This window comes from Rhincodon typus, chromosome 3 (genome assembly GCF_021869965.1).
Source record: "Rhincodon typus isolate 14 chromosome 3, sRhiTyp1.1, whole genome shotgun sequence".
Classification (NCBI taxonomy): domain Eukaryota; kingdom Metazoa; phylum Chordata; class Chondrichthyes; order Orectolobiformes; family Rhincodontidae; genus Rhincodon; species Rhincodon typus.
The window spans coordinates 23,405,527-23,417,947 of NC_063334.1; the positions used below are offsets into that span (position 1 = coordinate 23,405,527).

Consider the following 12,421-nt stretch of genomic DNA (forward strand, 5'->3'; position numbering starts at 1 on the left):
GATCTGACTACCAACCCTGGGGATTCTGTACTGCACATGGTCCAAGGTCACCATATCCTCCCTGAAATGCACTGCCCACATAAACCAAACTCAAATTATTAGCCTGTCACAGGGAGATTTGAAATTGCAGTTCTTTCAGTTTTTATTCTAGCTTCTAAGTTCCCAAACCAGTAAATTATTGTACTTCCAGCCTGCAAACTGAGAAAGGAGGAAGTAAATTTGGACATCACATTTAATGCACAATACAGTGGTCAGGTAAGGATTGAGTTCCTGATCTTAGTTGAGTGAAAATAAGAATGTTTCAAGAAAAGACTGAACACTTCCCATCATGGGGAAAGAGAAAATTAGTATCAGCAAATCTATTGAAGACTCTCCAGACATCTCCACATGACTGGCTTCAAGTGGCATTGTGGCAGCAACATCTTTCACTTTTATAGCATTTTTAGCATCATAAGTAGCCCGAAGGCACTTCAAAGGAGCAGTTATCAAATGTGATTTGATAGAATTAGATTTTATGGAGCTTCTTGAAAAAGAAAAAGTGAGGTGGAAAAGTAGAGAAGTTTAATGGTGGAATTCCAAAACATAGGTGCCAGGTAGCTGAAGGCACATCCACCAATCATGGAGCAATTAAAATCAGGAATGCTGAAAAGATCAGAATTAAAAGAATGCAGATATCACTGAGGGTTATGTAAGAACATAAGTAATAGGAGTAGGCCATTCACCTGTATGTGCCCTACGTGATATTCAGTGAGATATCGGTTGATTTTCTACTTCAATACTATCTTCCCTGCATTCTCTTGATGTATGCAAGTACTAAGTATTTTAGAATGAGATCAGCTCTCATTTGTCTAAGCTCCAATAAATAAGGCTGAGTCTATATAATCTTTCCTTGTGCATTCATCAGAAGAATTAGTTTGAACCTTTGTTCCACTCCCTTTGTGATAAGTCTATCTTTCCTAGAGCAAAGAGACCAAAACTGCACACAGTACTCCATTTTTGGTCTCATCAAGGTGCCGTATAATTGCAGACAAAACTTATTTTCCCAATATTCAAATCCTATTGTTACAAAGGCCACTATACCATTTAGCTTTTCAATTGCTTGCCATACTTGTATGTTGACTTTCAATGACTCATGTACAAGGACACCCAGGTCGATTTGAAATTCAACAACCTCTCACTATTTAAGAAATACTCTGTATTTCTGTTATCCTATTCCAGTGGATAACCTCACATTTCTCCGTATTGTATTCCATCTGCCATATTTTCATTCACTCACTTGTCCTCTCCAAAATCCCTTGAATTGTCTTCGCAATGTTCTCAAAACACTCCCTCCCATTTAGTTTTGTGTTGTCTGTAAATGTGGACATATAACATTTAATCATCACACTCAAATCAATAATAAAGACTGTAAATAGCTGAGAATGACACATCTTTCCTATTCTCTGTTTTCTTTGTTAACCAGTTCTTGGATCATTCCAGTAATACTTCCCCCAATCTCGTGTTCTAAATTTGTTTATCAACCTTTTGTGTGGGATGTCATTGAAAGTTTTCTGAAAATACACATCTGCCAGTTTCCATTTATCTATTTTGCTAGTTACTTTCTCCAAAAAAACTCCATCAGTTTTGTTAAACATGATTCCCTTTTCATAAGTTCATGCCAATGCTTCTTATTTTTAACCATTATTTTGGAAGTGCCCCTTAATTGCATGCTTTATTATTGATTATAGCTTTTTCCCTCTGACTTTCATTAGGCCAATAGACCTGCAGGATCTCATTTTCAGTCCATTGTCAAAAAAAGCCCCAACGGGATCATAGCTTGTCCCTTAATAAAGGATATGTACTACCATTAACTTTCTCAAAAAATGGGGTTACATTTGCCACCTTCCAACCTGCAAGGACAATTTTAGCATCTACAAAATTTGAAAAGATGACTACCAATGCATTTCCACTCTCGGCTTCCACCACTTTGAGTACTCTGGGGTGTAGATCATAATGTCCAAGATGTTTATCCACTTAAAGCCCCATTCATTTCTCTGGTACTGTTCAAGATATTAATATTTTGCATTTCTCAGGAACATTTTATAATATTAATATGTTGCAGTTACTCATTTACACTAGATCCTAGATTCTTCATTATTTCTGGGGAGCTGGTGGGTGGAGAGAATGAGTACTTGCCTCTGTGAAGACAGATGTAAAGTATTTGTTTATTGTTTTCTGCCATTTCCTTAATACTCATTATAAGTTCTCCTGTCTGTCCTGGTAATGATTCCACATTTGTGTTTTGCTCATCATTTCATTTTTAATGTTGATAGAAATTTTTAGTTTATATTTATGTCTCATTCATTTGCTCAGGATTAATTTTGGATTATGGCACTGGAGGAGATTACAAGGATAGTGAGGTTGCAGCCATTGAGAAATTTCAACACAAGGATGAAAACTTTAAAAGTGAAGGGTTTAATGCATTGGGAGCCGATGAAAGTCACTGAGCCTAGGGAGTGATTGGAGCTGAAAAGTGATGCTGTATTTGATCTCTGTCTTATAAAGGATTGGGATAAGATAGGTGCTGAAGGAATGTCTGTCTGCATCTGTAATATATATATATAGATTGACAATATTATTTTGCCAAATTCCCCTTGCACAATTACAAGTTTATCAGATGCATTTGCTAAGCCATGCATGCTGGAGGAGCTATTTTGCAAAATTCTGTTAAGTGCCACAAGGTCAAGTAAGGAAAAAATCAGCTCAGAGTTCTTGTTCCACAACTACAGAAATCTCATAACCCTGCCTAATCCACCTAGCCTGCACATTTTGGACAGTGGGCAGAAATCGGAGCACCCAGAGGAAACCCACACAGACACGGAGAGAATGTGCAAACTCCACACAGACAATTACTCCAGGGGTCAAATCGAGCTCAGGTCCCTGGTGCTGTGAGGCAGCAATGCTAACCACTGAGCCTCTTTGCCACCCTTATTATTTTTTCTTCACTTTTGCTTTTGGGTTTGAATAAGGGAGAAGATAAAAGCTATTGATAATAATACTGAAGGGGAAAGAAAAAGAAGTTGGAAAGGAGAATCCAGAGGCAGTGTTAATGAGGATGGGTGCTAATCTCTAAAGGTTCGACTCAATATATCACACAATGCATTCCTAAGTACATTCTAAACTGTAGAACAGTCACATTGCTGGCAGCAGATTTAAAAGCAGTCTACAATTAACAGCATAAACCTGAATTGTACGCACAAAATTTACCAGGGCTCAAAGTCATAATTTGTTTATTTTGTCCATATAAGAAAAATTAATATTTGGAGGTAACTTTAAGCAATTTTGGAACAATAAAATCCTAATGCAACAGTAACAAAAATTGAGATTAAAATGAAGTCATCTTTGGGATGTTGCTGGTAAGGCCATTACCTGTTCCTAATTGCCCCTCAGAAGCTGGTGATGAGCCACGTTCTTTAACCCCTACAATTTGTCTGATATGGTCTCATGTGCAGTACTGTTAGGGAGGGAATTGCCAGGAAAATACCAGCTTAAACAGATGGCACCACTTCCACTAATCCCATTGTCAAAGGTTTTTGGGTCACCAATCCACCCATTCTGATTGACTGTTTCCTGGAAGATTGATCAGGTGACCTCTGATGATAATGGCATTTGATCAATGACATAGTATTGATTGCAATGAGAAATACCAAGCAACCAAGTAAGTGATTCAGCAAGAGTATCATACCCTCAAATTGAAGTTTTTTGTGTCAGTTCACCATGTACAGCAGGTCATAAAAAATAATAATTAAAATCAAACGAATGTCTCAGTTAGCAAAACTGCCTCTCAGCCTATTGCTAAATCTGAGCTTTACGGAGATGAAGCTCAGAGAGCAACCCAACAATTATGAAACTCTCTACAACTCTCCATTCTCTGAGTGACTCAGTGGAGATCATATTTCTCCTGTAACCCCTCCTCATTTCCATCTTTCCAATTTAAATGCTGATTCTGATTGTTGCAACACATTCGCATTACTGGACTGATAAGGGAGTTAAGTTTCTCAGGCAGAGAATTTCCATGTCACGTATCTCATTCCACAATCTAATTTGATTGGAAGTGTTGGGTCAGGTGTGGCTATTAGGAAATTACAGGCTAATTTGCATATCAAATAATTTAATTTGGAAAATAATCTATTAATAGAAGCATGGCAGGACACCTCAGTCCCCTTGAATGTGCATTATGTTCCATATGGGAACTCCAGGATGCTTTTCAAGTCCTGGGCAACCACATGGGCAGGGCATGTTGTCAGCTTGAGGAGCAGCTGGCATCACTGCAGTGCATCTGTGAGGCTAGGGGTTTTGAGGATAGCACCTTTCTGGAGGAGGTCACCATGTAGCTTCAGTGCATGCAGACAATGAGAGAATGGCTGATCACCAGATAGACAAAGAGGACTAGACCGGTAGCGCAGGATGCCCCAGAGCACATCACACTCTCCAACCAGTCTGCATTGAGAAAGCTAGTGAAACGCTGTCCCTGTGGTCAGTGCAAATAGAACCAAGTCCACTGGTTCAGCTGTGCAGCTTGCTGTTGTTTTTTTTTTGGCGGGGGGCGCGCAGTCTTGGGGCCTACTGGCTTTCTCTGCATAGTTAGGGGAAGAGACAATCATTTGACTTAAAGAAAAGATGCAGTCTTACATGTAGAGTTTATGGAGGAAGAAAAGAGTTTAAAAGCAAGAACCCAATGTTTTGTAATCTTCCAATTACTCCTGGTGTCACATGCTGGAAAATATAGAAATGGAAGGTTAGAGGGGGTGGCTAAATGGCTTGAGATCACACAGGAGAGAGGATTTTTGACTTCTGGGACAATGACGCTCTTTCTGTGGGACATCAGGCTTGAAGAGACGAGGTGGATTATACCTGAATAGAGCCAGAACCTAGGTCTTTGTGAGGGCATTTGTTCATGTGACTTGGGGGGTGCGGTGGGGGTTAAACTGACTTGGCAGGCTGTTGGGAGTCAGGCAGTAACATTAGAAAGGAAGAAAAAGTTGCACAAATAATTTAGACAGCACCAAAGTACAAAATAGTAAGATTTTGAGTAGAACAAATACAGAAATTTCTGGAGAAACTCTAGCGAGGACCCAAAATGTTAACTTTGCTTTCTCTCAACAGCTGCTGTCAGACCTGCTGCGTTCCTCCAGCAATTTCTGCTTTTTCTTTAAGATCTGCAGCATCTGCAGCTCTTTGTTTTATTTTAAGATTTTAAATGGTTTCCCAGTAAGAGGGAATGAGTAAGTTCTAAAGTAGGGTTATTGTACATGATATCAATGTGTGGTCAGGGGTAAATAAAGTTGGTGATCATCAGGCGGAATTAGTCATGTGGGAAAATGCTGTTGTGGCGATATTGGAGTCCTGGATCAAAAATGACAGGGAAGTGATGTGTAATATTCCTGGATGCTAGACAGATGAGAAAGTTAGTGAAGGAAAGAAAAAAGAATGGGTAGCAGTATTGATTAAGGAGACATTACAGTGTTGAAGCAAGAGAATATCCTAGAGTGGTGCAGGATGGAATCTATTTGATTAGAGTTTTTACAATGAAGATATAATGAAGCTGGGCCACCAATATATTTACAAGCTTCTATATAACACTTATAATGGGGCTTTAATTATTTTAATATAAACTGGGATAGGAAAAGTGTAAAGGGCAGAGAAGGGGTAAGTTTCTGACATGTGTTATGGAGAATTTTCTTGGTTGATATGTTTCTAGCCTAACGAGGAAGGAAGCGTTGCTGGATCTGTTTCTGGAAAATGAAGTGTGTCAAGTAGATCAAATGTCAATAGGGGAACATTTAGGGGTACAGAGATCATCATATGATAAGGTTGAAAATGTAGAAGGAGCAATCTAGAGGAAATATATTTTATGGCTAACTTCAATGGGTTGAGACTGATTGATCCATGTTAAATATAAATGAAAATTTGGCAGGCCAATCCTTAACAAACATTGTTTGTCACCATTCTATGATTCTAAGTTTTTGGGAGACGGGGAATGGTTGAGACAGTCTGACAGCCCCCTTGAACAGATATAGTAGTAGGTTTTTTCAGCCTGAGGTATACTAGGCTAACATGCTCAATTAGTGGCTATCAGGTAGACACTAGCACCAAAGCCAGCAGAAAAGTCTTTGATGAAGGGAAATAGATGGAGAATTGGACACCCACCGTGGCTGTTCAGCAAAACTACAACGTAGAGATCTGCAGCTCCATAAAGAAATGCATGAATGCATGTGCACAAAGATAGGCAGCCACTGAAAAGTACACATTGATGGAGGGTCACCACTGAGATAACACTGCACTGTGTCATAGAGCACTGAGTGCTTATTACATTGTTGGAAGGTCAGTACTGGGGGATGTTACTCAGTCAGGTGTGTAATTATAAGTAAAAGCTGTACAGTCAAATATATTATTAAGTAAATATTGTACAGTCAGAAGTGTAATATTAAATGAGTGCTGCATTGTTGGATGTTCAGTTCTGAGTGAGTTCTGCACTGTTGGGGGGACAATACTGAACTATCAAGAGTCGGTATTGAGACATTCATTCAAAGGTCAGTACTGAGGGAGGGTTACATTGTTGATAGGCCAATATTGAGGGACTGCAGCACTGTTAGAAGGGTCATACTGATGGAGTGCTTTTTAGAAGGGCTAGGGAAGTACTTAGGAAGTGTTGCATTGTTGGAGATGCATTACTGAGGCAGTGCTGTGCAGTTGGGAGATCCCACCTTTAAGAAGTGATGATGAACCAAATTCCTGTCTACTCTTCAAACCCTGTGACACGATTTGGAATAGAGTAAAAGTGTTGTCTTCAGTGTCCTGTCCAATATTTATCTCTCAAAGAACATCTCCAAAACAGATTACCTGGACAGTGATTTGAGTAATTATAACCAGACTGTGGCAGAAGGGACAGAGAGTACAAATTTAACTGTGCACCAACAGATAAAGCCAGAGATTGCAATGGAGTTAAAGTTAAGGTTAGGATTAGGATTAGGATTATAGTTAGAAAAAGAAACAGTTAAAGGCAGTTAAACAGTTATCTCAATGCGTGCAGCATTCATATGGATGAATTGTTATCATGAATGGAAATAAATATGCATGACCTGAAAGTCATTGCAAAGATAGGGTTGCAATGTGACCAAAGCTAGGACCTGAATATAGAAATGTATTTGATTTTCAAATGAAGAGGAAGCCAGAAAAGGTATGCAGTGATGTACCTCTGTTAATAAAGAAAGCCTTCAGAACAGAAGTAGAATCCTTTTGGTAAAGATAGGAAATGTGAAAGGTCACTGTCAGGAGTAATTTATAGCTCCTGTAACTGTAGTTATACAGGAGGACAGAGTTTACAAGAAGTAATAAATGGGTCATGTAAGAATGTTACTGTAATAACCAAAAAGTAACTTTAATCTACATGTAGATTGGGAAATCAGATTGGCAAAGGTAACTTGGAAAATTAGTCCTCAGATTATTCTTGATAATTTCTTAACAAGCAATATGATTGAGAGGCAACAGGGGCTTATAGACTTTGTAATGTGCAACGAAACAAGACTAATCATAAACTCACAGTAAAAGAGCCTTTGGGCAGTAGCAATATTAGCATGATGGAGTTTCACATTCAGTCTGAAGAGGATTTGTGTATGTCTAAGTCTAATGTTTTAAATCTAAATAAAGAAAATTATAAGGGTATGAGAGCAGAATTGACAAACACAAGTGGGAAACTAGTACAACAGGTAGAACTGTAAAGATGCAGTAGCAGACATTTAAATGGTATTTAATAAGAATTAACCCATTGAGAAAGAAAGACTGTGAAAAGGATGCACTAATTTGCTGCTGTTTTACAAAAAAAATAGTAAATTTCTGAAGTGAGTAATTCATTATAAAAGGCACCACATAAATGCAAGTTCTTTCATAAAAGTAATTGCCTGTCTGACTTTTATTAAGATTACTTGCAGATTTAGTTATTTGCCCAAGGTTGGGTTAAAAGTGAGGAGTGAAAGGAAGCACATCTTTGATGAGCAGCACTGAGTGTTAGGGCAAGTAGATCAAGGATACTACACCAAACCTAACCCCTGTTTCCCCAGGATGGATATGCAAGAGGTAGGTGTGAGGAGACTTGCTCCATTTGGCATATCAGCACCAGATCACAGCTCTTTGCCACTGGACATCAGGACATTACCATTGACCGCATACGGTAAGTAGTCTCATTGCTGTGTCCATTACCTATCAGACAGAGTGACAGATGGAGACTACCACAGTACAAAAATAGCTTTGGATAAAGAAACAGCACGCTACAGTTCCAAGAATCTCACAAAGGCTGAAAGATTGTCTCCTACAAAAAGTAATCTCTTCTACGTCATCTACTCAGCTCAGCAAGTCTGCATGAAACATTATAGTTCAAAGTAGAATCGCAAACATTACTACACTTACATCTTTCAAGATTATAACATTTAACTTATTTCAGCTCAAGCAAGTTTCCTGATGCACAAGTATGTATTGGCATCCAATTTAATGTGTATGTTGTAGACATGTCTGTTACTGAGAATAATTCTTTTTATTTCGTTCTTGTCAAGGCTTACATTTATTGTCAATTTTTAATTGCCCTTGAAAAGGTGGTGGTGAACCATTTGAACCATGTTGAACCATGAGAATCCAATGTAGGGGTAGGTCACATACAATGCTGCTAGAGAAGATATTGCAGGATCTTAAACCAGAATTCTGATGAAATGACAATATAGTTTCAAGTCAAGATGCTGTGTGGCTTGGGGAGGAACTTCTAAGTATTTAGTGCTCTTGGCTTCTAGGCTGAAGAGGCCATAGGTTTAGAAGGTGGGCTCCTCCATACCTCAAACTTTCGAGAAAATTTTGCAGCAAGAACACTTGGACACCTCTGCAAGGGTTAAAATGAAGCCCTGGGTGAAAGCCTGGTTTGCAGTTCTCCTGTGCCTCCACCACTCCCTGGTGGATTTTGCTGTCCACCTTGGATGTTTCAACCTGCCTAAGGCACTGACAAATCTCTCCATACAATTTTCTGGAATTCCTTGTTCACTTCACCGAAGAGCAAGAGGAATTTCCTAAAACAATTCTCCTTGTTACGAGCAGGATTTATTTCAGAGAAACTCTATGAACTGATAAAAAGAAAATCAAAGTCAAGTGGAAACTGAATCCAAAAGAACACTTAATTTCTGCCTGTTGTTGCAGTTTATTTATATTCAACTAACATATTAAAGTTCTTTGAGGAAGTATCAAGCTATGGGGATAAAGGAAACCTGTAGATATGGTATACTTGGGTTTTCAAAAAATATTTGATGACGTGCTGCACATGAATGTTGCTGCATAAAATAAAAGCTCATGATGCAAGGGGTATACTATCAATAATACCTCTTATTAGCATGAAAATAGGATTGTTTAGCCAACAGGAAGTTAAGCATAGGAATAAAGGGGTAATTTCTAGGCTGGCAAGCTGTAGCTAGTGAGTGCCACAGGGATCAGTGCTGTATCTCAACTATTTCCAATCAATATCAATGGCTTGGATGAAGAAACAAAATGGATGGTGGGTAAATTTTCCAATGACATCAAGCTAAGGGTAAAAGTAGGTTGGCGTACTGTAAAGAGTTTTGGTCTTCTTATTTGAAAAATAAAGTAATTGCATTAGAAACTTTTCAGAGAACATTTGCTCAACTAGTTCCTGAGATATGATGCTTATTGTCCAAAAGAAATGATTGAACAGTTGGGTATGTATCCATTGCAGTATAGAAAGATGAGAGATATTCTTATTGAAACATAGAATATTCTTTGGGAACTTGATAGGCTAAATACTGGGAAAATATTTCCTCTTGTGGGGGAAACTAGAACTGGTTTAAAAATAAAGGAGGTCTTCCCTTTACGATAAAGATGAGGGGAAAATTTGTTTCTCTCACCACTGTGAGTTTATGGCATTCTCTGCTAGGAAAGAAATTGAGACTTGGTCATCGAATTTATTCAAAGTCCATTTAGATTGATCTTTGATGGACAAACAGCCAAGAATTATGGTAGCACACAGGAAAGTGGAGTTGAGACCGCAATCAGATCAACCATCATCTTAGTGAATGATGGAGCAGGTTCAAAAGGCCGAATGGCCTATTCTAATCCTAATTCCTATTTTCATGTGTTTTGTTTCTATGGTAGTAATTGACACAAAGAAAAATCCTTCAAAAACTTAAGAAAAGTAAGAGGTACCTCCTGCTGCTTGTTATATGTTGGTGGAATCTATTTGCTGCACTACAGCTTCTTGGTTGTGTACCAACCACTGCAAAGCAACAGAACAATCAAAGCAGAGACATGCATCCCATGGCACAACCTGTTTGGCAGCCCTTTAATGATGTTCATGCTATGGAGCAAGTAATTCTGCTGATTGTACAGACATACCTGTATTGGCTCTGCAACCCTTCTGTCATGTCTCCCCAATCCCTACAACTCATACATAGGTTGTATCTGGCAAAGTATTCTGTTCAAATGCTATATCATCCAATGCTCAAACATTCTAATCTGGAGTTTATGATTCTTGTTATTTTTTTCATTACTTTAAGGACCACTGGCTTCATATCCCTATCTCTGCTGAAAAAACAATCAAGTGGTAGAAAGATAGGATTAGGAGTAGGCATAGGTCATCCAGCCCCTTTAGCCTTTCTCTACAATTCAATAAGATAATGGCTGCTCTGATTGTGTTCACCACTGTGCTTCCCTGTCTGTTCACCATAAACCTTTGCACCCAAACTTGGGTTTCAAACTAGGACTCTGAGAGTAAGAATCTTGTGCTGTATTGATTAGGTTAGATGGACTGGTGTCATTAACGTTTCTCTAACATTCAGTTCCCTGTTTCAATTGATCCAACTCTCTTTTACGAAAACTAACCAAAAATCATTGCACATGGTACGATGTGACTTATACAGCTGGCACCACTTGATAGTTTACATTTCATTAATTTGCAATTCCATACATAACTATATCATTTTACTGCACAGCACATATGTAAAATGTTGCAAATGACCATTTAGAATGAGTTTTGTAAAACATACAAATGGCAATCCTGGAAAGATTTAGCCAGGAAGGAAGGATATTGAATTGGGGATGAAAATCTTAAAATTTTCCATACAGATATTATTAAGTAACTGAAAACTCCTGAATATATTTGCACTATTCCACACAATATACAAACTCATTATGTTTATGTTCTTCTGTACAATATCTAAGTTCAACGCAATGCCATTGTTTGACATCTGTGGCCCATTGGGTAGCACTCTCGTTTCTATGCCAGATGTCATGGATGCAAGTTTCATTCCAGAGACTGAATGCAAAAATTTAGACCAACATTCCAGTGTGTACTTAAAGGAGTACTTCATTTTTGCCTAAGATCCTAAACTGCCCTCTCAGGTAGGCAATGTTTTTGAATTGAAGGTGAATTTATGCGTTTTCCCAATGTTCTACACAATATCTATACATTAACCAGTACATTAAATAGATTATCTGGTCATTGCCACATTTGATGTTTGTGAGGGTTAACTATGCTCAAACTGACTGCCATGTTTTCTACATTACACTTGAGCTACACAGATAGTTACTCCACATTGTCAGTAAGTAGCTTTGGGATGTGTAAGGCACTATGTTTGTGCAATTTTGTTCTTCATTAGCGCAGACCAGTGTCACCATGGTTGTGCACAATTTGAGACTATATTGCTGGGGCCTTGGATTGAATTCACATTGTCAACAAAAGAAATCTGCAGCCTATTTCATTACCTTGTCGCTTAGGAACAGATTGATGTTGATAATTGGAAATATCTCTCTTCCTTTGTGGGACTTTTTGAAGCAGTGATGTGGGGTGTTAACAGTCGGATTGGTTTTTAAATATTGGATCTTTGCATGTTTGTTGGGAGAGAGTACAAAGCTTTTTTATAACATCATTGAATTAGAAGACTTGAATATGTCATAAAATTTCCTGATGGTAATTGTGATGCTAGTCTCTGCCCACTTGGTAATGTTGAGTATTGAGATGCATGAATGAGTGGAAATTTTAGACAGAAATCCTTCACCAAGTATATCATATTACCACCCATGTATATTAGCTACACCTATGTAGGTAGCTGCAGAATTTAATTTGCAATATCCTTTGGCACAGATTGCAGACTGATGTATCTCAAAGCAGTTACATATCCAACCTTGCTCATTGACTTTTCCTAGCGTGATTTCAATGCAAATAGTTGATTAAATGTCTGTGGCAATTCCAAATACTTTGATATGCTACAGACACAATCTCAGCATAATATATCTGCAGATATTTAAGACAGTCGTCGACCCATTTCTATCAGCCAACTTAATGACAAGCTGAAGCATCCCCTGTAAACAGAAAGGGTATGGATAAGACATGCCG

At 38.3% G+C, this 12,421-nt stretch overlaps 1 protein-coding gene across 4 annotated transcripts in view; it reads left to right on the plus strand.

Annotated features, from left to right (window-relative positions):
• The window catches only part of bnc2 (basonuclin 2), a 446,623-nt gene that overhangs the window by 287,215 nt on the left and 146,987 nt on the right, over positions 1-12,421 (plus strand). The gene's annotated exons all lie outside the window — the stretch shown is intronic.